Here is a 27,413-nt window from a genome sequence, read left to right on the forward strand (position 1 = left end):
TCGGGGTAGCCCTGTTTCGCTTCCTATCAGATAGCCATCAAAGAACAAGATATCAGGCTTGAAATCCAGTCTTATGAAATAGTCTAGGTGGCTTTGGAGAGGACAGTCTCTCAGCCTAAAGTAGGTCATCAGATTGTTCCAAGATAACCCTGTGCACACTTTTGAGTTCCTTGGACAAAGGACAGCATCCAAACAGAGTTGGAGCAATAGCAACAACTTATTGTGGATTTGGTGCCCTACTGCAACTGGAAAGGCTGCACAATTTTCTAATTGTGTTTTAAAGTGCTTTGAACTGAAGGAATGCCAAGTCAATATATGAAACCTGAGACTACTATAGAAAGGTGCAGAGACTAACTGTGATTTAATAATTCATGCAGTGGGTTATATTCTTCGCCTTCTCCTAATGCAACGATTCCCCCAGACAGCATTTACTCCTATTGTAGCTTTATAACTACTACACCTTGAAGGGACTGTGCTAATATTGAGTTGTGTTGGCTGTTCCATTGTGTGCAAGAGGATCATATTCTTCATGACTCCCAACACACCAAACCTTTCAGTTACCACTATTTCTCGTAACAATATTTGAATACTGTCCTTCATGCAAAGAACTCAGAAGCATACAGGGTTGTTCTGTGTGTTGCTTTGAAGTTTGTGTATTTTAATACTTGAAAAAACACCCTTTTGCAACTTCATTTAATGTATCTAGCTTAGCCATTTAAAAATGACATTGTGTGGCAATATTTTCCCAGAAGATTCTTGTCCTTAAAACCCTACAAGTACTTCTGTGGATGAGATGAAGGCTTCACAATGACACAGCGAGAACTTATATTTTAGTTCTCAAAATTAAATTAATATAAGGACAGCAATAGTGCTCGATACAGCAGATTGTTTTGTTGGTAAATTACAATAATGAAATGTGAATATATTATGTGATTTTGTGCCTGCCTCCCTCCCTCCTCTGTTAGGGCATTTTAAAGACATAATTTTAAAATGGATGCTTTAAGAACATAATTCCAAAATAATACCAGCAAGGGATTGCTAATAGTAATAACATAATATGCTTAAAACTCTGAGAAGTTGCCAGCATTATGAGTAGGTGCAGCTTCTAAATGCTTATAGTGTAATTCAAAACATCATTAGAGGGGTGAAACAATGGAATCAGAACTAGGTCATAAGGATCTTTTAAATATTTCAGTGCATCTGTTAAGGTTTACAGTTTGTCCATTAAAGGCTTAATCATATTGTACTTTTGGATCATTTACAAACCCCTGCAACGACTGACTTGCAGATTTATAGAAGACTTGTCTGACCAGGGGGGAAATACTATTAGAGAAAAGTATTTTAAAACACATTTCCCCTATGTGGACATCAAAACTACAGATCTTAATCTACCCAGAAAACATGAAAGCTTAAGCACCACTTCACACATTACATTTTTTTATATATACCTGAGTAGTATAATACTTTTCATTCCTGGAATTACCGATAAAGTGGTTTGATCCTGTCTGCGAGTCCCTTTCACAATCATTTGGCCCTGAATGCTCTATGTCTGTGAAGAGTCTTTGCCGCCTCTGGTAGAGACTTGCAGTTTTTTTCATTTCTTATCTAGTTTCTTATAATATATGGCTTTTGTAAACATACAAACAGTAAACATAAACAATAAATCAGTATTATTGATGTATGGACAAAGTCAATACAAGTAATTTAAGTATCTAGATCTGGGAACAAAATAGAAGATAGTACATTTAATCAGGAGGAAAAGAGAGGGGGGGAGATATAGAATTGAAACATCTCTGTAGCACAGCTAAAAAGTATTGTGTGTGTCCCCACCACTAACAATGGCTTGCATACTTTGTGTGCCACTTTGCACATCTAATTTGCATTGTGGTTGAGACATATTGCCTTTTTTTTTTTTTTTGCCCCATGTGGCAATTTTCAGAAATTGAGTTATGAGCAGACTTCAAACAACCAGCTTTCTTTTCTTTCTTTTTTATTTTTTAAAATAATTTTTTATTAGTTTTTACACATATTCTCTAGCATAACATCCTTTCAAACATCATTTCGGAAATTTTGGCTATCACAGCCTAAGACTTCAACCTCAACTGATGGTTTCCTTTGTGATCGCTGTAGGAGGTTACAGCACATTACACTATTTGAATTTGAATTCTTTTCTGAAGTCTCATTTGCCCCGGTTTGCCAAGAAATGGTTCCGAGTGCATTTAAAAGTGCAAATTGCTTTGCAGGCGTGACAAACTCATTAAACCTTATGGCAAGTCTGTGGGATACAGATCATTAACACTCACATTTTGCATTGGTTATGAGTAAGTTTGGTCGTGGATATTCCCATGGGCCTCTGTTAGATAGAGGGAAGGGATTAACAGAAGGTCATGCTGTGGTTAGAACTTATACCTAAGCCCTCTGCAGAGCTTAGGTATTACAGTCCTGAAAAGCTAACATGAGAAGAAAAGGGTGGCAAGGCTACACGATTAGACGCACTCCTGCCATCATACAACATGTGCTGGCTTTGATTACTTCTGCAGCAGGAAACCTTTTCTACTTGTGAAGGCTCCCCTTGCAGCTAAGAACCCTGATCTTTCCAAGTTCAGAGGACAGTTCTCTGTTGGAAGTGGTGTCCAGTCCAAGGTCAGATTAATGATAAAAATAACTCCACTAAGGAAGAGTAGATGGGGGCCTTGAGGTTTCTCATCAACAATGAGCATATTGAGTCACAGACTTGACCAGGCACACAGATGTATCCCGCTATTTCTATTTAAATTTTACTAATTGTTTCCAAATTTGCATCTATGCCTATAAATTAGCATGTGACGGTTTTATGCAAGTCTGTGTACTGTAACTCTTTACGGCCCTTTTAACAATATGTTGGTGGCTACAGTTCCCAGGATTCTTTGGGGGCAAGCCATATTCTTTAAATGTGTGTTAAATGTGCTTCTGATGTATGGTGTATGTTATGTAATGAAGTTCTCACCCTGGGCCAGCAGAAGGATACTGCAGATAGTTATGCAAATGAAGGATCAAAAGTGACGTTCAATGATTGGATAGTTTTAGAAAAATGTTACAGTTGCATTGTAGTGGAGCTCTATATAAGCAGGCTGACTGAACCCTTCAGTTCAGTTCTGTCCTGGCCTGTTGAAGAATCGCTGTGCCGTCTGATATGTTCACCCACAAATTAACAGTGTAGATGTGCCTTGTCTAGCATCCTATTACAGTAGTGAACTAGATGCCCATGGGAGCTTGCATGCAGGATCTGAGTGTAGAGTTCTGAACCATGTGGGTTTAGCGCTCTAAACCATGTGGGGAGCCTACTCGCCTAGGGGTCACCTTCATTCAGACCTTCCCCTCCTCCATGCATGGAAGGTGGGGGAGGGGGTTAAAGAGGGGGGGCTGGGCCTTCGAGTGCAGTCCTACTCTTCCCCTTACACAGTGGTAATCACATGAGGGGACAGCGAGTGAATAGGGCTTTTGTGTAACACGAATTCTACTGCAAGATGAACAAGAGATCTGATTCAGAGATGTCTTTGGAACCATCGTTTGGAATAATGGACCGAAAGGGTTGGGAATTCAATAGAAATGGAAGCATTTAAGGCAGACGGGTCAGTAGATGCCCAGTGTTCTCGGCAAAATCCATTTGTTGTCTAAGTGGTTGCGCTTTTGTGGCGCCTACTTTAATTAAGGCCCTGACAGGATTTCCATTATAAGCCCATGTTTTAAGAGGTTTATTGCTCGGCTGTAAAAATTTGCTCCAGGCGGCCTGTCTCAGCCTGAAAACGTTTTCTCAAATTTTGAAAAAATAATAATAAAACAAATTAAGTTATGCAAGTAAGGCTTCTGAGATGCTCGTTTTCAGTGGCATGTAACTAAATCAGCTCTCGTGTGACACCAGTCTTGTTCTTCAAGCTCTAGAACAAGGAGATGCCAGTCGAAGTGATCTGATGCTGTTAAAAGCAAGGCTTGCATTTGCAAAAATGTCTCGGTCCTGGGTACCTAAAAGACCACCCATCACAAGCTCTAAGTTCAACCAGGAGAGCTGTCAGCAATGCAGCGCACAAGGCAGTACAGAGGGCATGTGGGGATGTATTTTTGGCATCTGCCCAGCCACTTTTGCTCTTGCTAAAGTCTGAGCCTAGGCATTTTCTGAAAATCTTGTTAAACCATTTTTTTTTATTTGATCTGACTTTTTGTGGTTAGGAATAAGGTAGCTCAAGGAGAGATTTGAGATGCTTCCACACGAGACAGTTACATACAAGAAAAGCCATACTTGGTTCATTCACATTTTATGTGGTGTCCAGTCATTTTTCTGCCGTTTTATGTTTGATCCCCCACAATCATTATTGAGACTGCAGAAAATGTGGCCATTTATTTGTACAAAGAATAATATAGCATGGCACAGTAGAGTGATTTCCTTAGGTGTGTTCGAGAAAAACTGCAGTTGAGGTCCCCGGTGAGAGGATGGTTCAGGAAACCACAGGAGCGGGGAGTTGTCTGTCCCTCGGGTCCTGTTCTGGACTTGGCATCTGGTTGGCCACTGTCAAGAACAGGGTGCTGATCTAGATGGTCTGATCCTGAAAGCTCTTTCTGTGTTCTTCTAGTCAAGTAATGGTGTGGATTAGTGATGTTTTACCATTTCCTGTTTGCAGTGCCAATCTGCAGTGTCCCTTCCTGAATTTCAGAATTTGTACACCACTTAGAGAGTTTTATGATAAAGCAGTATATCAGGGGTGGTTAACCTGTGGCCCTCCAGATGTTTTAAGGACTCCAGCTCCCCCCAGCCCCAGGCAGCATGGCCAGTGGTCAGGGATGATGGCAGTTGGAGTACAACAATATCTGGACAAGCACAGGGTTCATCATCCCTGCAAGATATAAATCTTTCTCAGTAAATAAGGTACCAGGTCCTGGAAGAAGGGAGTGGTCTTTATGCGTTCTGTCCTCCTTTGATAATGAAGGACAGAAATTTACTGGTGTCTGCCTCACTCTGCTTCATGCTCAGGCCAGCTCCTGATCTGGGTAACAAGAGGGTCTCCGATTACTGGGAATATTTAATATTCAGAGAGATGTTTATCTAGCAAAGCCAGTTTTCTCAAACAAAGCTTTCACTTGCCCCCAAGATCTCAAAATGCATCTTGTGGAAATAGAAATTAGAAGTTGACTTTTAAATGTACAGTATGCACAGTACTTCTGTGCAAGTAAACTGGAATTCCACCTATGTGGTTTTTTTTATTTGTAAATTATACATAAGCTTTCTAACTGCTGCAAGCATCACCTCTATTATTTAATAGGCTTCCCTATCAATAAATTATGGAATTTCAGTGGTATGCAAATTCATATCAATATTTGGGTCCTTCAGAACTTCAGACCCCAAACACACTTAAATTATACATACTAATGTAGTGATACTCCACAAAAGTGTTCCCCCCCCTCGCTTAGATAGTACTTTCTATAAAGCTGTGCTTTGATCTGCAAGTTTTATTTCCCAGTGTAAGGGCAAGAAAGGTGTGTACCAGGCATACTTTGTTTAAAACTGAAAGGCCAATTACGTGCTGTTTGAAATAGGCAACTGAACTATAACCATTATTTTAAAAGGAAGGGATTTGTGGTATGTAATAAAGGTGGTAGGCCATTGGGTTAAAAATGTTCAGAAATGAAAAGGACTTGCCCAGCACAATAAAATGTTCTCTAGCGATGAGTAATCAACCAAAGGCTGAGATATGTGTTGGTGTATGTCTGTGTGTATTTGTGTGTATTTCCCCAGATTAGGTTATATCTTCCTTTGCCGTTGCTTATCTGTGCCCCGTTCATTCTGATACATTTCATCTAGCAAGAGTCCCCTTTCGGTCTCTCACTAGAACCCTTCTCTGAGGCTACAAGAATACACAATACGAATCAATCTCATGATTCATAGCCCCATGATTCATCTTCACTTTCTCAAACCAAAGTCAGTTTTTTTTATGCTTGCTTTCGCATGGTGTGCTCCAAACATCTTTTGAGATGACAAGCCACCATATTCAGATTACAGGTCTAACATGTCCCCCCAGTGCCTAGTTCTGCATTTCTTCCTTTGTCCACCCATTTCTCTCCCCCCCCCCCCTTTTTATTTTCCTCTTGAGATTAGTTCTCCTCTATTATTTTTTTGCTTGACGAAGCAGGTTCTTTTGGTGGAGCATATGAAACTGTGTTAACATGAACTATGGTTATTTTAAAACAAACTAACTTCAAAATTAGGGCAGCACTTTTTATTAGGCAAACAAAAATGTCACAAAAAGATCTTCAAGTTTTCAAGCAGTCCACAACTCTTCATTAGACTAGACAGCTTCTTAAAAATAAAAATAAAAAGGTGTGGCAGAAGAGAAAAATGATCTGGTGATAAATCTATCTATATCTGCATCTAATAAAAGTTTTGATTTGGAGTGTGGAAGAGCTAACAGAAATTAGAGATTTGTGGACTTTGCTGTCCAGGGCACAGCTTGTATTCCCTTCCCCTCATTACCCCATCCAACATGTTGAAATAGTTTTTTCTCCCTATCCCATTGTTGTTGTTGTTGGCATCACACAGCAGATTATACGTTGTTCATCAAGCTCATATTTAGATTCAGTACATAAGGAATCATGTTCAACATAATCTGCTTCTTTTGTTAAGCAGATCGCTTAGCACATTCTCTTTTGTAGGGAGAATGGGCCTTTGCAGAACTAAAGACTTGGCCAAGTATATGTGATTGGTTGCCCTTGTATCTAAAGATAAACGATATCATTTGGATACAATAATGTCAGCATAACGTATACTGTGTCGTTACGTTATGGATACAAAATCCTTTTTTAAAGCCAATACAACTTGCTAATTTGCCATGAAAACTGACAAAATGTAGGAAATGAGCAGATTTGCTCAGGGCAGATAAATGCAAACCCTGCAGGGCACATAGACTCTTACCTTGCATTTTAAAAGGGGCGGGGGAGTCCTTGCATGATCTGTAAAATAAATTATAAACCGAAACATCTCCTTGCCCCCCCCCCCCTTGTACAGTTGCTGTGAAATAAACTAGCCTAGCCACTAAGGGTTTTAGCCAATGAGTGAAGCCAGAGCTGTGATTGAACCCATCATTCATTCTCTCTCTGGAAAACTAGGATGAGGTCCAGAAGATCAAAGACTGTGGGAGGGGAATCCCCTTGGGGTTTTCAGTGTACCATTTTTGTTCACTGTATACATGCTTCACATGTGGTTGAATTGTAGCTGAATAATTATGAAAGGCTTTTTTTTATTTTGAGAAAGCAAATTAACTTTTTTTTTTTAAAAAAAAGTATTTAGTTTAAGAAAGTAGACTTTAATTTACTATTCCGCCTTGTGCATTGGTATACCAATATAACCGGGGCACATGATAATAAAGGTCAATCCTAGAATACCTTCTGATGTCTAAGCATAGTGTGTTTAAGTTGCGAGCAGAAAATCCTGGTGAATAACGAAATTAAGTTGTTTATTCATAGTGCATATTTTCCAAGATTCCTGCAAATGCCAGTAAAGAATGGTTTTTGTCCTCCAACACACACTTTTTGAGTGTGGAAACATGAATATAGAAAAGTGAACAAATAGAAACAGCCAAAATTGAAATTATTTTTCATCTGTACGCTGTGTGGAAGATTCCAGGGAGATCCCAGTCTGTTGCTGTAATCTGGCTATAACTAGCATGGTAAACCATAATGATTCCTTTGGAGGTGAGGCATAGAAAATGGGTGAGTTTTACCCCCAACAAATTCAAAATTTTATATTTTTCCTTAACAAGGGGGGGGGGGACTGCCATATCGGTAAAGATTTATTTTAAAGGGGTGGGGCCACAAGGGAGGAGAAGGAGTGTGGTTTGAGGAGGAACAAGGTGTGGGGGACAAAATGCCTACCGCTATCTGACCCTAAGGGCCCCTAGGAAGCTAGACCCATCCCTGCGTCTTGGCAGTAGATTGCTTGGGGAGGGGAGAAAGCAAGGGACCCAAAGCGCATGCAATATTCTGGGCCCAGGAAATCCTTTTAGCATTCCTGGTTGCAAGCATGCAGATTCTGATTACTTCTGATGTCAACAGTGGCTCTGCAGTGAAATGACACTGGCCTTTGTCATCCCTCACCTCCACTACCACCTTCCATGACACAAGCTAAGAGTGGGGACAGCTGCTTTCACCTTTATCGGTTCACTGTGGCAATCTTGCTTAGCAAAACTCCTCACTAGCCTTTCTGCCTGTGCTGGAAATGTGTGAATGTATCTCTCAGTAATTTAGGACATTTTCTTTCGATTGCTTGAAAGTACGAAAAATTAATGCGTTGGATCAAGACTAAGTCAGGATCCAGGTAAAATCAATGGGACTTAAGTCAAGTTTTGATGAATAACTTGCCCCATCTGTTGAGCATTGTGCAGCTAACTTGTAGGGCAATCCTATACATGTCTACTCAGAACCTTGTTTCATTGAGTTAAGCGAGACTTACTCCTGGGGAGGTGTGTCTAGCAGGGGTTGGAAGCCTGTTGCCCTTCAGATCTTGCTGGACTACAACCCCTGTTGTTCTCAACCACAATAGCTGGGGTTGACAGGAGTTGGGAGTCGAAAATCATCTGGAGGGCTGCCGGTTCCCTGTCTCTGGTGTTTCAGATTGCAGTCAAATCCATTATAGGTAAGCTCAACTTTCATAGGTGCAGCAATATACAACTGGCAGGTACACAGAACTGTTCATCACAATCTGCATCATGTCATGAATAATTATTATGCCTTGCTTAAAAGTCTACCCAGTATCATTTCCACAGAAAGGTGATCCAATGGTATGCAATGCGTTTTGCAATCTTTTTCATCTTTTCACCTTGTTGCCAACAATCTTTCAGGACTGAGATCTGAGATGGACTGAAATATAATATGGCCTCTAGAGTGTAGTGTTACAGAGGCTGTGTTCAGAGGATCACTATTGTAGAATGGTTTCTGCTTAACATTTTATCTACCACATCGCGTTCTCTGCAGAAATAGTTAATGGATGTTTCTTCCTGATCTTTTGATTTCCCACCCCTGTGGAAGAGTTTTGCGCACATTGGACCCAATGACATTAGTGGAACTAACAGTCATCGTCGTTAATTTGAGTGGGTCTACTCTGAGTAGGGCTAGCATTGAGTACCACCCAAACTGTCTGCCTCCTGACTTGCCAGGCCAAACTCCTTAACCCACCATTTCCCACTGCAACAAGTTCCTGGCTGCATCCTATTTCTGCCTGTGCTTCCCGAAGCTGAGGATAACATGAGACGTTTCTCAGAAGACCTTTTTTGTGGAAGAAATCTTTTATTTTTCTTAGCTAGATAAAGTCTGCTTTTCATAATCTTCTCCATCATGTGCTGGGGGTGGGGGAGAGAGAGAGTAGATGTCATCCTCTCTGTGGGCCACCTTCCTCCAGTGTCGCAGAATGGCACTAGGTAGGTTCAGGGATTTTTGGAAGATGTAAACGGTAGCCAGGCTACCAGCACAGTTGCTACTGCTCCCACTTGCAGAAGCAGCAGCAACAACCCCCAACCCTGAAAGGCAAACAAACAAACAACCTCAAGTGTGCTATTGTGACTGTTGTTGGTGAGACCCACTAGTCTCCACCACTAGAACCAGGGCTTTTTTTCAGCCAGAACTCATCTCCAGCACCTCTTAGGTGGGCACCATTGCCATTATAAGAGAACAAGGGAGGCGCTCATAGTAAGTTCCAGCATCTCTTTTTCTAGAAAAATAGCACCTTTGGGATAATTTTTATTCCCCACTGCAGAAGTTCAGGATTTATTTATTTTTAACACATCAGTTTCTTTGCCCACAGATAGAATAGAGCAGGGGTTTTCAACCAGTGTGCCGTGGCACCCTGAGGTGCCCTGAATGCTGGTCAGGGGTGCCACAAGCAACACTGGCCTCTGTCCCTCTTTCCTTCCCCCACTCTTCGTGTCTCTGCCTCCCCAAGGCTTGATCAGCTGTTTGTTGCAGCAGCCCTGGCTACAAGCTCCGCAGGCAAATGGTGGCTCTGGGGCTGGTCAGGGGGTGCTTGTTGCCTGGAGCTGAGGCGGCCTTGGAGTAAGCAGGTGAGGGAGCCTAGCCAGCCAGTCCACCAGCCCTTGCAGTTGGGAATGGACAGACAAGTGGGAGGCTGGGCGAGCGGGCAGGCACTGTGCTGGCCTTTCTTGTGCTTGCTGTGTGCAAGGCCTGCCTGGGAGCAGAATGACTGGTGCTGAAGGTGAGCCTTTCCACCATGTAGGCCCTGCAGCACCCACTGCTGCCACTGCTGCTTCCCAAGGTAAAGTGTTCACCCTTGGCCAGTCTCCATTAGACCACTAAGGCTTGGTGCATCCTCTTCCCAGGCCCCTGTGGGGCAGTGTGAGGAGGAACCTCTCTTTGGGATGGAAGGGGCAGCTCAGACACCAGGGCAGCAGAGACCAGAGAACTCCCAAGAGAGGGGAGAGGAGAGGAAGCTGAGAGAACACTGCAGAAGGGAGGGTGTTCGAAAAAGGGTGAGAGGCTGCCAGCTCTGCAGGCAAGGGGTGACATAACTGGGCTCCTGAGCCCCACAGGGGTGCTGCAGAAAGAATGCAGTTGGTCAAGGGAGCTGTGGACTCAAAAAGGTTGAAAACCTCTGAGTTAGAGAATTTTGTGAAGGCATTTGCTCACAGCTCTGTCACAGGCCTTCTGTCACACATGTGGACAGGAACCTTGAAGGTTATCTGGCGCAAGCACAGAGAACCTGACAATGCTAGAAGGCTGTTATCTGCAATATATTTAGATCACCGAAGATTCCCGAAGCCTCACTGGCAAATATTGCATATCCTTCATTAATTTCTAATGTACAGGCTTGAATAACTTGATACGTCCAGTCACAGGTAATTAATACATATTTTGAGTAATGCCAATTACTTCCACTTATCTTATCAAATATCTTTCATCTGCCCAATCAGGGTGATATGAAATTTGAGGAGAAAGCAGGGAGTTTAATTTCCTTATTGAGCAGCGCCTTTTGACCAGAGCAGTGACAATTGTTTTCTGTCACTAATAAACGGATTTCGGTTAACCCAGCTGGTGCAGCAGATCATGTGCTGGATCAAGGATATGTATGCCAGCTGGAAATACTTAAATATATTAATATTGTTATTATTATTTAAGCAATTTCCTAATATATGTCAAGAGAACAAACTGTACAGCGGATTAGCATATGCCTGCCAGCACTTCCAGTTTTTCCTCATGATTCACTGACTCCACCTTGAAGTAAACGGTTCCTTGGCCCAACACAATTCACTTGAGATTTTGCTTTCAAAGAAATGTAGGGACAGGAAAGAAAAAAAAATGTCATTTATATTCTGCCATAGCAATTCCCATATCTCTTTTAAAGACCGTGAAGTTATATTTTGTTTCCTGTTTCACTTTGTGGCCTGGAGTCAGTGGGTTTAGCCTTATAGTTATTTCTTGCTCAATTACTTGTGCACTAAACAACGTCAAGAGACTTTTCTAGTGCATTGTCCTTTAACTAACCTTGAGTTAGTTTAGGATTGTGCCAACCAGGGGTGTAGTTAGCCAGGGTTGTGGGTCATTGATCCATTATGTTTTTTGGGAGCAGAGTTCTAGGAAAGTCCCCATGTTGGCACCCTACAACCCAGCTCCCATCGAGTGATGATTTGCATTGACTTATGCATCGCTGCTGCAAAGTTCTCATACTAATTGCCCTCTAAGTAGCTAAAGAACGAGACTAATAGGTCATTATCTGCAGCACCCAAGATTTTTCCCTCAGGCAGTTTTGCAATTTTGCACCAGAATGTCCTTGCCAAGAGCATTGCCAAGGACATTCTGGGCTATCTAAAGGCTCTGCTCTCTGCCTCCTCTTTCCCTCTGGGGAAACGCTTGAAACGGGCTTCATTTGAAGGCAAATTGCTATTGCTTTGGGAAGGACCCTGGTATTTTGAAGCTGAGGACTTGTAATTTAATTTCTGCACATTTATGTCTCTGCCCTGTAAGGGTTGTTTTTTTTAAAAAAAATTATTTTACTTGTGGGCTGTGTTATTGAAACTTTTAAAAGCTGCATTGCTTTGTTCTGCAAAAACCCAAAAATGTTTTGCTCTGAGCGTGTGTTTGTGTGATTTGCTCTGAGTTGCAACTTACTCTCAGCAAAAGCCAAGCCTCTTGCTCTTTCTACCTTTGTTGTCTTCTTGATGAACTAAAAACAAACAAACAAACCAACCCATACCCTGATCCTGCATATATTGTTCATCAGAACTCCAAACAAAAGTAAGAGACCGAAAGCTCATTTTTGATGTATAATCTTAGAAGATTGCATAATCTTAGAAGGCGGCATGGCTGTGAGGAGGTGTGGAATGACTGTCATAAAGGAACCCTGCACTTCTGAATTTGCCACTACGCTACCAGCACCAACCTCTGGCGTCCAAAGGTTGTTTTGAGAGGATCTAGGACTCTGTGTGTGAGGGGTGGGTGAGAAAAGGAGAGAACCCAAAACTGACAGATTTGTTCCTCCCCCATCTGGGAGGTGGGTTCTCAGTCTTTGGCTGAGTGTAATAAGATCCTCATTGCTTTAATCTGTTCCTGATTGTAAATACCCCCAAAGTGTATTGCTTTATTATGGTGTGAGCTTACATAGAACTCACTGTACCAGGTGTATAATACAGACCTCTATCCAAATAGGAAGTGGACCAGTTTTTTAAAAAAATGCGTTCACAACCCCCCCATGAATGTTTCTTAAAAACAGGAAGGAATTGTTTTAAAGGGAAATGCCAGGTGGGGAAAATACACAGAGGGATTAATCAGTGGAAGTAAAACTAACCAGCCCATAATGTTAAGGACATGCAATCATGAGGACATAGTCCTGCGCAAGAAATACTGTTTCTTATGCACAGTGATATGTTCATGGGAATGAAAGCGGAGCAGCAATTGCTATGAAGGATCAATACTTCATTGGGTGGGCTGTGAGAGCAATATGCAAGTGTATCAAGACAATGCATTAAGTGGTATACATTGGTACCTTGGGTTAAGAATTTAATTCATTCTGGAGGTCTGTTCTTAACCTGAAACTGCTCTTAACCTGAAGCACCACTTTAGCTAATGGGGTCTCTTGCTGTAGCACTGCTGCTGCACGATTTCTGTTCTCACCCTGAAGCAAAGTTCTTAACCCAAGGTAATATTTCTCGGTTAGCGGAGTCTGTAACCTGAAGCGTATGTAACCTGAAGTGTATATAACCCGAGGTCCCACTGTATGTTGTAAGAGACTTTTTTTTTTAAGAAAGCATGACAAGAAAAGACAGGGGTTGACTATGCTTCGCTTCACAGAAGTGAAGAAAGATTGTTTTATGCTTATAGTATGTCTTTTGTGCTGCTCAGCCCATCAGCTGCTTCCCATAGTGTTTTGATGTGGTTTCGCTGAATCACTTGAGGACTTTAAGTGGGAGTAGATGTCAGCTCTTTGTTCTAGCCCCAGAAGGATAGGCTGGGTCAGATGATTTTTGTGCCTGGGATGCATTCACATGTGAACTTCCACTCTACCTGCTCCCCTTCCATTCAACAGGGCCCCACCCCACCCCACCCCAAAGAGTGGGGAGAAGTGGCTTCCAATCTGCTGGAGGTAACAAGCCATTGTTTTCACTTCAGCAACTCTGTGTGGTGCTGCTGAGAATCCTTGACAGTGTCTGTAGCACAATGGAAACTCGGTTTGGAGGGAAACTAAGACTGCACTTGGCGGAAAGATCTGTCAATATTCTGACTCCAAAAAATGAGCCATGCAAAATGAATGTGGTGGTACATTACTGCAGAAGTGGGGGGTCTATGGCCCACAGGCAAAATTAGACCCAAATTGACCCATGAGGCCATTCCACAAATAACACCCAGTTGGCCCACACCTGACAGATGTGGGGGGCAGGTAAAGACACAGCTGCAAAGGAACAAGTGGGAGCCTTGGAATTCACACCTAATTGTTCATTGGTAAGAAAGGCATGTTGTCAGTGCCAATCAGCCAACTGAGAACTCCCTGGTGTAGCTTGACTTGTGTCTAAGCCAGGCTACAACGGAAGAAAGGAAAGAATGGGCAGCGTGCTCAGAATGCCATTAAACTATTACTTCTTTTGATGTTGGGTCTCCTGGCATCTTGCCAGGTGATTGGCAGGTGGGCAGCCCTGCCTCCCTGTCAGCATGGTACATGGAGAACTGGGATTTGGCCAGATCCTCTTACCCACTCCTGAATCACTGGGCCAATCTGTTTTGTGTAGAAGCATTAAGGAACCTTTGTGAATCTTGTGGGTATATTCCATCTCTGGACGAAACAGGAAAGGAAGCTGGTGTTGTGCCTAAGGAAGATGGGATTGTCTTAAATTGTGATCCGCCAACCTGGGGTATTGCCCATATATTTTTTTCATTCCCCTTCCAGCTGGTCTCACAGTTATTTTTGACTTCATGCTTTAGGCCACATTCGGCCTGCTCTTCCCACTTCTCCTGCCGGAAGACTTTTAAGCGTCCCACTGAGCAATGACATCAGGCTGCAGAGATTCATCTGTTCGATTTCTGCCTTTGCCCCTATCTGGTTCAGAGGGAAAGAATACATAGATCTGGGTAGTACACAGAGGGCAGCCCGCTCCAAAGCACCGTTCTTCCAGCATGTGAATGTTGGAACAAATGGGAAGTAAGCATTTTCTGCTTACATCAGGGACAGGCAGCCAAGTGATTTGAACCATTGTCCATGCTGATTGGGGCTCATCGGAGTTAGACTCCAACAGTAACTGGAGGACCACAAGTTACCCATCCCTGGCTTACGTGGTGCAGAGGTTAAGCCGGGTGCCTTAGCACAGGTGCGTAAAACCTGAGATCTACCAGCTAGAGCTAGGTGCATGAGTGAATTCTCCAATATTATTTTGATCCATCATGAGTGTGGAGGAGATAAACAGGTCAGTCAAGATCACTAGACGTGCCTTTGTTCTCTGACGAGGGAGGGGCCACCTCAGAACCCATATTATCTTTTGTGTGACTTAAAAGGCTTTTAGTGCCATTTCTGCAAATAGTGTCATGCACGAAGAAAATGAATGCTCTTATTTCATTGTTCACCTCAACTGCTTGAGGCATGCTATGCTTTATGCAAAAGTTATTTGCTAAGTGCTTTGTAATTAAGATTATATAAGCAATGAGAGTTTTATATTTATGGCATGTACCGTGAAAAGGTTCATTGTCTAAATCTCCGCACTTCAAGGTAGGAAACAAAGCTGCCATGGCGTGGTCCAAATGATTACAAAGACCATGGAGTAATTCCAGCTTAATTAATAAATACATCCATGGGGGCGGGGGGGAAGGCTGTTGCTATGCCACACACCCTTTTGCCAGCACATGATCTTAAAGTCAGAGAATTGGAATTCATAATTTTATCACTTGATAAAAGTGAACCAGTTTCCTTGTTTTCAAAATGCACAGAACAGAATACAGTATGTGTGCACTTCAGGAACACAGAAAGTTGCCTTAGTCCATCTACTCAGTATTGTCTGCACAGACTGGCAGTAACTTTCTAGAATTGTCTCCCAGCCCTACCTAGAGATGCCAGGGATTGAACTTGCAACCTTTTGCATGCAAAGCAGATGCTCTATGACCCATCCCCAGAGGAGAAGCTGGGTTTGCTAAAATATGAACTACTGAACCCCCTAAGCTAAATATCACTCCTTCTGATAGTGAATTTTCGTGCGAGGTGCCAACAGGATTGTAGCCAAAATGGGGTTACTGAGAAAGAAGAGAGAGGTATCAGTATGCTGAAGGGAACCCTAAGTTTTACCGAAGCACAACAAATTGTTAACCAAAAAGAAAACCCTAAGGAGGCGAGGACTGTGTTCAACTAAGTTCTGTTCAAAGTAGGCCCACTGAAATTAAGGAACCTTAGTTAGTCATGTCTATTAACATCAGTGGGTCTACTGTGAGTAAGATTAACATTAAATATAACCCAAATTCCTAAAACAAAACCTCAATAAGAACGGAGTATAGTGTTTACCTACAGAAGATTGAGTGTTAGAATGGGAAGAAAGTTGTGTGGTGTGAAATGCCCAGTTTGACCTCTGAATGCCTTATAGCAGATACTGTTGTTCTCTCATCATACCTGAACACTGACCATGCTAACTGAGACGGGTGGACATTGGAATTTTACAACATCTGGGTGGTCACAAGCTACCATTTCCTGATTTGTTGCAACATAAAGGAGGGCACAGCTGGTTGGCTGGCTGGCTGGCAACTAGAACAGAAGTATTCCTATTATTAGGTGGCAATATACTGCAACGTTTTGTTACATATCTCACTTGTAATGCTGCTGCAGGTACTTGCTGGAAGAAAGAAATAAGACATCAGAATATTGGATAGCCAGGACCACAATTTTTATTGGCATGATTGCAACAAGATCTGCAATTCTAACACGTGTGGTGCTTAGCTAAGCTCAGGAACTGCCTAGTGACTCAATTTGCTTATAGAACTAGGGGTTAGTCATGCCCACTATACCCTTTTCCGTTAACCACACTTGTTCCAGCTGCTTAGTCCTATAACACTCTAGGAAGTGTCTATGGTCACAACCATAAGGAGAGCCAGTGTGGTGTAGTTGTTAGAATGTTCGGCTAGGACCTGGGAGACTAGGGTTCAAATCTTCCCTTGGTCATGAAGCTCAATGGGCAACTTTGGACTGAAATTGGGAGCGGGTAGCCACGTACCCCACCTTGAGCTCCTTGGAAGAAAGGTGGGAAATAAATGAACCATATATATATATATATATATATATATATATATATATATATATATATATATTCCTTTTGAGAGACGTGTGCATATGATTCTGTGAAGCAAACCTTTGAATAGTTGGAAGGTGCAGCCTGTCAGATGGGTGTAATTTACGTTCCAGTCTCTTGGCACAGGCAGGCATTCAGGGTGGCTCTCACCACCTACCAGTACAATGCCTAGGCTAACAGAAGAGCCATTTCTCCCCTTTGCATAATGAAACAGCATATTTATGAGCAGGGCCCTCCAAATCATTATGATCGGTTTTGGAGGAAGGTTTTTCTGGTTAAGCATGAGCTTACAAGAAACTACTATTGGGTGTCCTTGCTTTCTCCCTGCACTTTCTGTATTTAGAGAGATTTAGATACATGAATGTTTACACAGCCATAGCTCTTTTTGCTGCACTTTTCAGAGGATGTACTTCACTCCTTCCCAAAGAGAACAGGGGTGTTTTGCCTTAGCCAGATAGCACATTTGATCTGGAAATATGTGGCAATGATATCACTGAGAGGTGTATGCCTACGTAATATTTTTAGAATCAGGGTATTCCACTTAAGTTGGTCTGTATCAGAACAGCGTTCTAGCTGAATAATTTAGGATTTTATATGAGTTTCTTATAATGTAGGCCAGATTTTGTTTTTCAGTTGTTTCACTGACCTGATACACACACCTGAAAAGTTGTTGTAACTCATTATGTTACTTCATAAAACTCATTGCGACGTAATTCTTCGTGTCTTTTCCCCTGCTTTGATTATATAACTCCATAAATGTACCCTTTACACATCTTTCACGTGTCACAAACTTCAGGCAATAAACTTTATAGGAAACCATTCATGACGACAGTGATTTAGAAATGCCGCTCGTTAATAGACAATTGCCATAATGTTCCTAAGCACTGTGCTCTTGCAAAGATAACTATTATGCTGCGGCTCTCAGTAGAAACACCAAAATGGAAGTTCAGCACATTCGAAGTGCACTTACATTTTTGCATATCTCTTTTTTTAAATTGCCATTATTGTGCAAGCCTTAACATGGCTGAATTTATCTGCAGTGCTGCCCTTTAAAATCTGAAGACATGATAAGAAAACTCAGCTCGAGGACCATGTCTTTCTCATAACCTTTGCTACCTCCTACGTAAGTATAAAAGCAGTCAAATGCTCTGCAGCTGGAAATGGCCTATGCGGTGGCAAGAAGCCAGCATCCTTTCACTGTGACAGTTTAAAAAAAAAACTTAATGATTAACAAATGGCTTCTTTTTTTTCTTTTTAAAGTCTCTTCTTTATAGCCTCCTCACAGATAGTATCTTAATAAGCAGCTTCTGATTCTCTGGTAGAGAAATCCCACAAAGGAAGGAATGGTTTTCTTGCTTGCTGACTTCATCAACTTTTAATGTAATGTGTAATTTTGTATAATTCAAGACCTCAGACATAATGCTGTATAGAGTTTAAGGCCTGTCAGGTTGAAACAGTGTTGCTTCTGATTGCAAAATGTCCTTTATTCTAAAGGGAAAGAAAGTATTTCAGGCTCATTCTCACATTAAAAATACAGCTCTACCCTTACAAGTCGCAACAGTGTTCAAGGGCGGTTTCCTATGTTACGGTTTCGTTCTCAGAAGTGCTTCTAAAAGTTTTCTCCATAACGCAAACAGTAATTCTCTATAGTCTTACATAAAGAGTATGTTTTTAAACTTTCCCTGCTTTTTTTATGGATAAGCAGAATTTAAATTGCCTAAATAAACTTTTTACTTGTAAGACAAATGTCCAAAGTTGCTTATAGACATGGGTGGATCTTTTAATTTTAATTTCTCGCTGTTTCTCCGGCCTTAAATTCAGTTCACTACAGCTCCATATCTAGATTGCATTAGGAAAAAAAATATCATGAAAATTCACCATCATTTTAGTGTGTATTTGTTATAATAAAGAGGTTTGTGTGCAGTTTTGCATAATGTACACATTCTTTGAAAGCAATGTACCCTAATATAATCAAATTGTGTGTGTTGCTTTCATTGGTATACACATTGGCTGGAGAATTGCATTGCAAAATTCAGAGAAGTCTAAATTTTGAAAGAAGTTTTGGTTCATGTATTCTTTCGGAAAATACAAATTAAGTAGGTTTGGCGCTATAGAATCAAACAGAATAAAAAACTTACCTATCTCTAGACTTGCATGTCACCATAGCATGTGGGGCTTCGGACAACTGGTATCAGAGCAACCGTCTCAAACTCACTCATAAAATTATGCAATTACTGTGCGTGAGCTCCCAGTTACCAACAATTTTGAATAAAATTTAGGCTACAATACAGTAAATAGTTTCCTGTTCAATGGGCCTTACTTTTGAGCAGACATGCCTAGGATTGTGGTGTCAGTTATCAAATATTATTGTTACTATTTACACCCTTAATGACACACCAGAATAGCATATTTATTGTAACATGTGGAAGCTTTGCTTATATATCTGTTCAGTGCTAATGTTTAACTTGAGTTTTACCTAGTTTGAAATTAATTTGGTTGGTGCACAGGACGCATACTCAACGGATTTAGGCTGAAATCCTATACTGACTTGCGTGGGAGTAACTCCCACTGAACTCAGTGGGGCCTATGTCTGAGGAGACATGTATAGGATTGCCAAGATAGATATGTGATACCCATTTAAAAAATGCACGTTCATGTAATCTGGCTGCAACTAATCGTTGTTTCTCTTCACCACATTTGTGCTCCTTTCATATGCCAACCCATATTAAGGATTCAAGGTATTGTGCCACAGTGTGTGGTGTACAAGGCACATGAAGCCGCAATCTAGCTGAAGTGAAGCAGGTTTGGGTTTCGTCAGTGCCTAGATGTGAGACATTCTGGGAAACCCATGTACATCTCCTTGAGTTCCATAATGGGAAGAAAGCCAGAGTTATAAATATACCAAATATTTCCTATGTGGAAGTGCTTTCGCTTCAGGAATCTTGTGGCACAAACTCTATGATTCTGTGATTTCTGAGAGTCAAATTCAGGTTTAGAGTACATCCACTGAAATCAATGGAGATTATGTTAATCACTAGCTGAAGTCCCATTTATTTCTATGAGTATTTTCTAAAGGATGACTAAATCTGGATTCATCTCCCAAGTTTAGTGGGAACTGCAGAATGCTTGAACATTGCTTTGTATTGTTCTTCTCTTACCTATTGTTGTGCATGTATTAATCCCCTTCCCCCCCGGTATCTTCCCATGCATGTTCAGACATGGCTTTTAGTCTCATGAGTAAATGAATCTCCTTGATCAAAACATTTCAGGAAGTTGCCTTTCTTTCCATTTCCCACCCCACCCCCTTCTAGACATTCATTGCTTCGCCATCAGTCTCATGGAATGGGGAAAGGGACTACATGTGTTCTGGTTTAACCCCCTGAAACAAGCAAGGGCTGTATCCGTCCACCCGGCAGCCTTCACAGTCTAGTCCACGTTGGCCAACAAGCAAGGGAGCAGGTGCAGCACAGCAACAAGATACTTATGAATAGCTGTAGATGATTCAGGCAAAGAGCCCAACCACACAATGCAAGGAGAAGGCATAAAATTCCCAGGGTCTCCAGCCAATTTAGCCGGGGGGGGGGGAGAGAGAGGAGGATTCCTTCGCAGCCTGGAGTCTGTTGGATCAGTCAGACCCCATCCAGTGAGTCATCCCAAAAGAACATTTAATTGGGCACCACTTCAACAATCCTATTGCTAGTTATGGCACAATCGATGTTCCTTGTTTTTTGGAACATTCCAACTCCACGGAACTAACACCACATCTTTTCTTGTATCCCTTCTTCTTGGAATTTGGTCTTGGCAACCATCAGCTCCAAGGTAAAAAAAAGGTCAGGCTGCATGATCTGTCAGGGCAAATGTTCTTCTGAATTCTGTTAAACAGAATGCCCACGCTAAAAATACCTATGTTACAGTTTAACCACAATTTCCTTTTTAACTTAAAACAGCAATCAGCAGCAGCTTCAAAATACTACAGCTTGTTCAGGCAATCTGTATCTAATTGACTAGTTTTAAATTCTTGGCCAAAGTATGATTTAGTCAGACACTACAAATAAAATCATCTTAAACAAAACAGTCTGTTGAAGGAAGAAATAATATATTTTTTGCACTGCATTGAACATTGTGTGTGTGTGTGTGTGTGTGTGTGTGTGTGTGTGTTCACACAACCCCAAGCATATGCATATACATACAAAAGGAAAGTAACAAAATAAAAGGTGAACAATACAATTCTATGCTCCTCTACTGAGCAGTCCAGATCTGCCAGTCTCACTTAACCTTCCCTTGTGTGAATAGATCCAGCATAATTCAGTGCTTAAAGTATCAGAGCTAGAGAACTGGGGACATCTAGGTTCAAATTCTCATGAAGGTCACTGGGGGTTGTTGTGATGATCAAATGAGGAGAAAGGAGGATTGCACACTGTACCTGAGGAAGGGTGAGATAAGTATTTGAGAAAGAAAGAAAGAAAGAAAGAAAGACTTTCAGCCACCTAATATTTAAACCCTCCCCCAAAAGCTTTAGAATATCACCTCATCACCACATATTCCCCATATCAGATCAACCTTCTGACGTGAAAGAAGGGTAGTTCACCAAGCCCTAGATTTTTCTACCGATTCAAACCTCTGTTTGACAAGAAACAATCATGGGGGAAAGAAGCACAGAAGCAAGCAGCAGGACTCTCTTCCCCTCCTTTGGTTTCTAGCAACTGTATTCAGAAGCATACTGCCTCGGGCATGCAAAAGTTCCCAGGTTCAGTCCCCGTTACCTGAAGTATCAGGTGATTTGGAGGACTTTGGCCTGAGAATCTGGAGAGTCACAGCCAGCCTGAGTAGTGAATATTGGGCAAGCTGGATAAACAGCCTCACCTGGTTTGCAGCATATCTCTGTGTGTAGGACATTAGAGTCATAACACTAGTGCGCTGAGAGCTACGCTGGTTGCTAATCAGTTGACTCCCTATATACCTGTCTGCTCACTATATGGGCCCACCTCATGGTTCCATGGGCACCAGAGGTTTGTTTTCATGGTGACTCAGATCAGGTCCTTAAGCATGCCTGTCCACTGAAGTTAGACAAGTACCAACATCATACACATTTCATCAGATGCTAGAAACTATTTCTACAGGCCTTCCCAAAAGGTTCTGTAGACTCAATGTCAGATATCAGATTTCTTTGGGGAAACTGTTTTTAATCTGCCTTATTTTTGTGTTTTTATTATTGCACACCACTAATTTTTAACTGTCTATGATTTTTTCCAAATAGATGAATCGATAGAGAGTACATTGCAAAATGACCTGACCTAGTATAAAGAAGATTCATACAAGGAGCCTGTTTTTTTCTTTTCTTTTACTATCAAGAGCTCCTTTATCCCTGGTTTCTTTTCTCCTTGCCGTTTAATATGTCTCATTCAACTGATCCCACTTCCTACAATTTCACTTTCCTTGCTCATAAATGGTCCTTAACTCCCATACATACTACTGCTTATCAGGGGTTTTCCCTCCAGATCAAGGACATGGGTCTCTTTTTTCTCCTTCCTAGCTCATTGCCCCATTCAGCTTCATCTTGGGTACTACCACTCTTATAAGGAATACAGGATGCTGCCTTACAGCACGTCAATCTGTTGGTCCATCCCACTCAGTATTGTCTACAGCAAAAGTGGGCCCTCTAATTGCTATTGAACTCCAGCTCCCATCATCTCTAGCATGGCCAATAGGTAGGGATGGTGGGATTTACAGTCCAGTTAATCTGGAGGGCACAGTGTTGGCTACCCAACAGTTCTCCAGGGTTTTAGACAGGACTCTTTCCCAACCCTACTTGGAGTTGCCATTTATTGAACTTGGGACCTTTTCCATGCACAATATGTACTCCTAACACTGAGCTACAGCCCTTCCCCCTGCATCTGGGATCCTTAGCAAGGTGAGGCATACCTTGAACCCCCACCATGTGTTTTCTGCGTTCCTCTTTACAGAACCCACCTGCCCTTTGCTTTCATCCAGTTGCACCAACCTAGAGCCTACACACAAGTCATCACTGTCCTTGACCCAGCAGATGACTCTTGCTGGGCATTGTCCCGCTGCTCTACCACCTCCAAGTCAATATTGGGTATTCAGGTCAATTCCTTCACTCTCTAGAGAGTTTGTTGGTTCTCATTTATTAATTTATAAGCGCTCAACGTGGTTATCTCCCAGCTCTCATGGTACATGGGAGTGTCTTCTGGCTTCTGCACATTGGCGTCCTTAATTTATCACTTGTCCATATTAGGATGGAGCACTACCATCTTTGTTTGAATGTTGTAGCATCAGGATAGCGGTTTTTCTTTCTAAGTCATAATGGGAGAGGTGTTGCTACGTCTGAATGATAATACAGTTTTGTTTTTAGTTTGTTTCAGGGGGAAATAGCCATCTCTGTTTCTTTGTAATTAAATTGCCAGTGGGACAGTTATGACCAAGGCTTCCGTTTATGCTCCAGTTGTGGTGGTCTGTTGCAAACCTTCTATCCATGACTTAATTAGCTTGGCTTTTTAGAACTCTCAGAGAGCTTCAGCATCTTGTACTCTGTATGAGTGCAGTCTAAAAGCAAGAGCGCAACTCTGCCCCCAACACCCACACTCTAGAGTTGTTATTAAATCATACCTGCTTTGGGAAGGAAGGAGATATATATATATATTATTTTAGAAACAATGTCAAATCATCTTCCCTGTTCAAATTCAAACCAACAGACGCAGAATTCCCAAAACTGAAACTCTCACCTTGATTGAACTTGACTCACCTCACTGTCCTTAGTAGAAATCTTCACAATGCCAGGCATATAACTGTGCGTTGTTATGCAATATTTCTGTTAATCTGATCTAGGCAATGGGTGAAAGACAACACTTAACGTGAACATTTTTTGTCTTTCATTCGAAACTTGAATGTTACGTTGACGTTCAGTTCACAAAGGCTTTTATTTGCTCAGACTAGATGCTAATAGGCCCTCAAACACGACCATACATGTACACTTTCACCTGCCAAATGGCTTCTTAATAATGAAACATCACAGTAATGTAGATCCATGGGGAGGATATTGCATATTTTGTGTATATATATCTGTTCCAATTAAAGGAGAAAGTTGGTGCAAGTGCATTGGTAATTTGAATAATCATATAAACTTACTTTAAAAGATAAACCTAGTAGAGGATTGGTTAGTTTGGCACAGACTCCTTTAAGGGAAGTGTCTGCTTTATATCCTTTTTTGTCACATTAACCAGTTAACTGGTGTTTCACCTTGAGATTTAAGCAATGTTTCCAGTGACTATTCAGTCACGGATATTACTGAGATAGCTAACGAAAGGTGAAGGGCACCATGGGGAGGGTGCTTCATTCAGAAGTCTGAGCACACGGGGGAACTCTATAAGAACCAGATTGTGCCTGTTCACAGATGATCAGCTATCCCATGTGAATGTAAAATGGTATTAATTTCAGTTTAGCTTTCACCTGAAACGTCTGGCACATGGAATACTGTCACTCAATAGTTCACAAGAGCCACAACTAAGGAAGCAGGACTTCTTAACACAACTTGTAGAAGGGGTCACAAACATGGCACCCATGAGGTCTTTCCCTAGCACCCACAAGTCTTCTGAGACACACACACACAACTCACTGCTCATGAAGTGGCGAGGGTGGTTACATTTTTCTCTGTTGAAAAATACATGGAGCTGAAGCTGGATGTGCCACATTCTTTCCCACTTCCTCTTTCCTATCTTAAGTGTTTTTCAAAGGTCAGATTAACTCCACAAGATCCGACTTTGACATAGGTCTCTTGGAAAAGTGAAGTGTGTTTGTGTGCATGCCCCCTTATCTCTCTCCGTCTCTCAGTGAGGTTGATCCAGAGGAGGGGGAGATAAGTGGCCAGAGGGTTAAAGTGTGCCCACAGGCCTGAAAAGGTTAGTCATCCCTTACTTGTAGAATTGAATGTAGTTGGACTACTTTGGTGTGTTTCATATTTTGAAGTGCTGCGCTTGGTGAGGGAAATCAGATACACAGGTATAGGCTGGCGGGGAGGGGGGAAATCAGATGCATGGGTATAGTGGCTTAGCTGTAGTGCAAAGACCTTAGGATTGTGGGCAATCTTGAGTTGATCGTAAGTCAGTAGTGTAACGTGGCTGCAATAAAGGAAAATGCAATTTTAGGCTACATTAATAGAGACATGGTTTCCAAGTAGCAATAAGTGATAGTCCCATTTTATCCTGCAGTCGTCACACCTCATCTAGAGTACTGTGCCCAGTTCTGGGCACCACATATTAAGGAATATATAGCCAAATTGGGACAAATTAAGAGGAGAGCAAGGAACCTGGTGGGTGTTTGAAACAAAGTCCTATGAACTAGGTTAAAGGAATATTGGGGGGGGGGGGATATGATGGAAGTCTACAAAAACCTGGATGGCTGCCCCGTGCAAGAAGGCAAAGACTTCTCCTCGGCTGCCTCAGAGGGCATGCCTAGACCTCATGGGCTTAATTTACAGGAGGGTAGATTATGACTGAAGTTTTTTTGCGGGGGGGGGGGGGGGGACTATTGATGGTAAGAGTGATTTTACATTGGAACCAGTTATTTATGGTGGCACCAGGTTGTAACTTCATGGGGTGTCTCTAAGCAGGAGTGGGTAGCCACCACAGAGCCCTTGTCTATGTCCCACTTTGGGAGAATGGTCAGTTCTGATGAGGAGCAGGACAACAGCCACAGCAACTAGGATGGTGACATGCTTCATTCTATGAGGTTTGGGGAGCCTCCTCTCTGATGGCCTTCTGCTGACTTGTGAAGACATCCTTTTATTTTATCAATCTTTTAATTTTCCACACTGAGGTGTTTTTATTGAAGGACTGTTTTATCTGCCATGCCTATGTCTCTTGTATATATTTCTTCTTGTTGCTGTATTTTCCTACTGTGATTTTAATTATTGCAGGGTGCTTTGAATAGCTCATATATACAGGCAACAATCAGTTCCGGACTCCCATTCGTATCGGTGGAGCCCATGTCAGCCTACCCCATTCCGTCGCCTTTTTGGTGACATTTTGGTGATGTTTTTGGGTCACTTCCAGGTTCGGCACAATGCGTGTGTGCATGGTTGAGCACATATTGGATACTCCTAAAATGGTTGCTGGCTGTATTAAAAAAGTGAGGCATAAATCTTCATATCAGGGGTGGGGAATCTCAGATCTGGGGCCCAGATGCAGTCTTCCAGGCCTTCCTATCTGACCTTCTGGACTCTCCTCATGCCACACAACCTTTCCCCAGGCCATGCTCCTCATCTACCCTGCTTTAGTCCCTCTTTTCATGTTGAAATGTGTCCTGTAGCTCTGACAATGGCATTTGCTTGCCTGGATGGAGGATATATAGAGGTATGTGTAGAAACCAGCTAACATATAGTACAAAGCTAACATTTACGTTTGTTGCCCCACTCACTTTTGCCTCTGGCCCTGGCCACCCTTGGCATTTGGTTCCACCCAACCAACCAGTTCACCACCCCTAAAGATAAAGGGACCCCTAACCGTCAGGTCCAGTTGTGACCGACTCTGGGGTTGCGGCACTCATCTCGCTTTATTGGCCGAGGAAGCCGGCGTACAGCTTCTGGGTCATGTGGCCAGCATGACGAAGCCGCTTCTGGCGAACCAGAGCAGTGCACAGAAATGCTGTTTACCTTCCCGCCAGAGCGGTACCAGTTTATCTACTTGCACTTTAGACGTGCTTTCGAACTGCTAGGTTGGCAGGAGCAGGGACCGAACAACGGGAGCTCACCCCGTCACAGGGATTTGAACCGCTGACCTTCTGATCGGCAAGTCCTAGGCTCTGTGGTTTAACCCACAGCGCCACCCGCATCCCTTCACCACCCCTGCATTATAATAAAACATAGGGCCCAGGACCTCAGGCCTCCTGGCTTCTCCTAGCTGTTCTCCTATCTGCCCCCCCCCCAAACAAGATACACACAAAGCTACATACCTACACCCTCTCTTATTGCTTTTGCCTGGCTAAAATGTGTTATTGAACTGCAATAATGGATAGAGGATATACAGATGTCTGTATGGAAACCTTGTGACGTTTGCATAACTTGAATGCATCCTGCTGTGCCAATACACGAATCACAGCCGTTGCTTCACCAGCTTTCACAGTGGGCCCTGCCCATCATTGCCATATAGCTCCCGGAAGGTTTCTCATGAGGGAAAACTGCCCTCAGATGGGGGGGGGGGGAGGTTTCCTCACCTCTATAATAAAATTAATAACTGTTGGGGATGCTTTAGCTGCAGATTTCTTGTATTCAGCTGAATGAAATGGGGGTGGGGAGGGCAGACGGGGTTGTGTCGCCTCCCACTTCATTGGTGTATATAAAGTGTTTTAAAGAGTCATTAAACTTCAATGCCCGTGGGGTGAACGAGGCACCGATGAAAGGGTGAGTCAAGTAGTCAGGGCGGAGGCTGTGAATACAGTTGAAGTGCATGACAGCTATGGATTAGCAGCCCTTCCTATTGTCCTGTGGGGCTTGCGGCTCTGGAGTTTGCTTCAGAACCACTGCTGGGTGACGCGAAGCAGTGACAGCTGTGACTACCTGCAGATGGCACTGGTGATTTCTGCAATTTCAAGGAAGCATCACCTTCATTTAGAACA

General features: G+C 42.4%; 1 protein-coding gene across 2 annotated transcripts in view; it reads left to right on the forward strand.

Moving 5' to 3' along the window:
* The window catches only part of RNLS (renalase, FAD dependent amine oxidase), a 91,514-nt gene that overhangs the window by 32,562 nt on the left and 31,539 nt on the right, over positions 1-27,413 (forward strand). The gene's annotated exons all lie outside the window — the stretch shown is intronic.

This window comes from Podarcis tiliguerta, assembly GCF_965153285.1.
Source record: "Podarcis tiliguerta genome assembly, chromosome: 5".
NCBI lineage: Eukaryota > Metazoa > Chordata > Lepidosauria > Squamata > Lacertidae > Podarcis > Podarcis tiliguerta.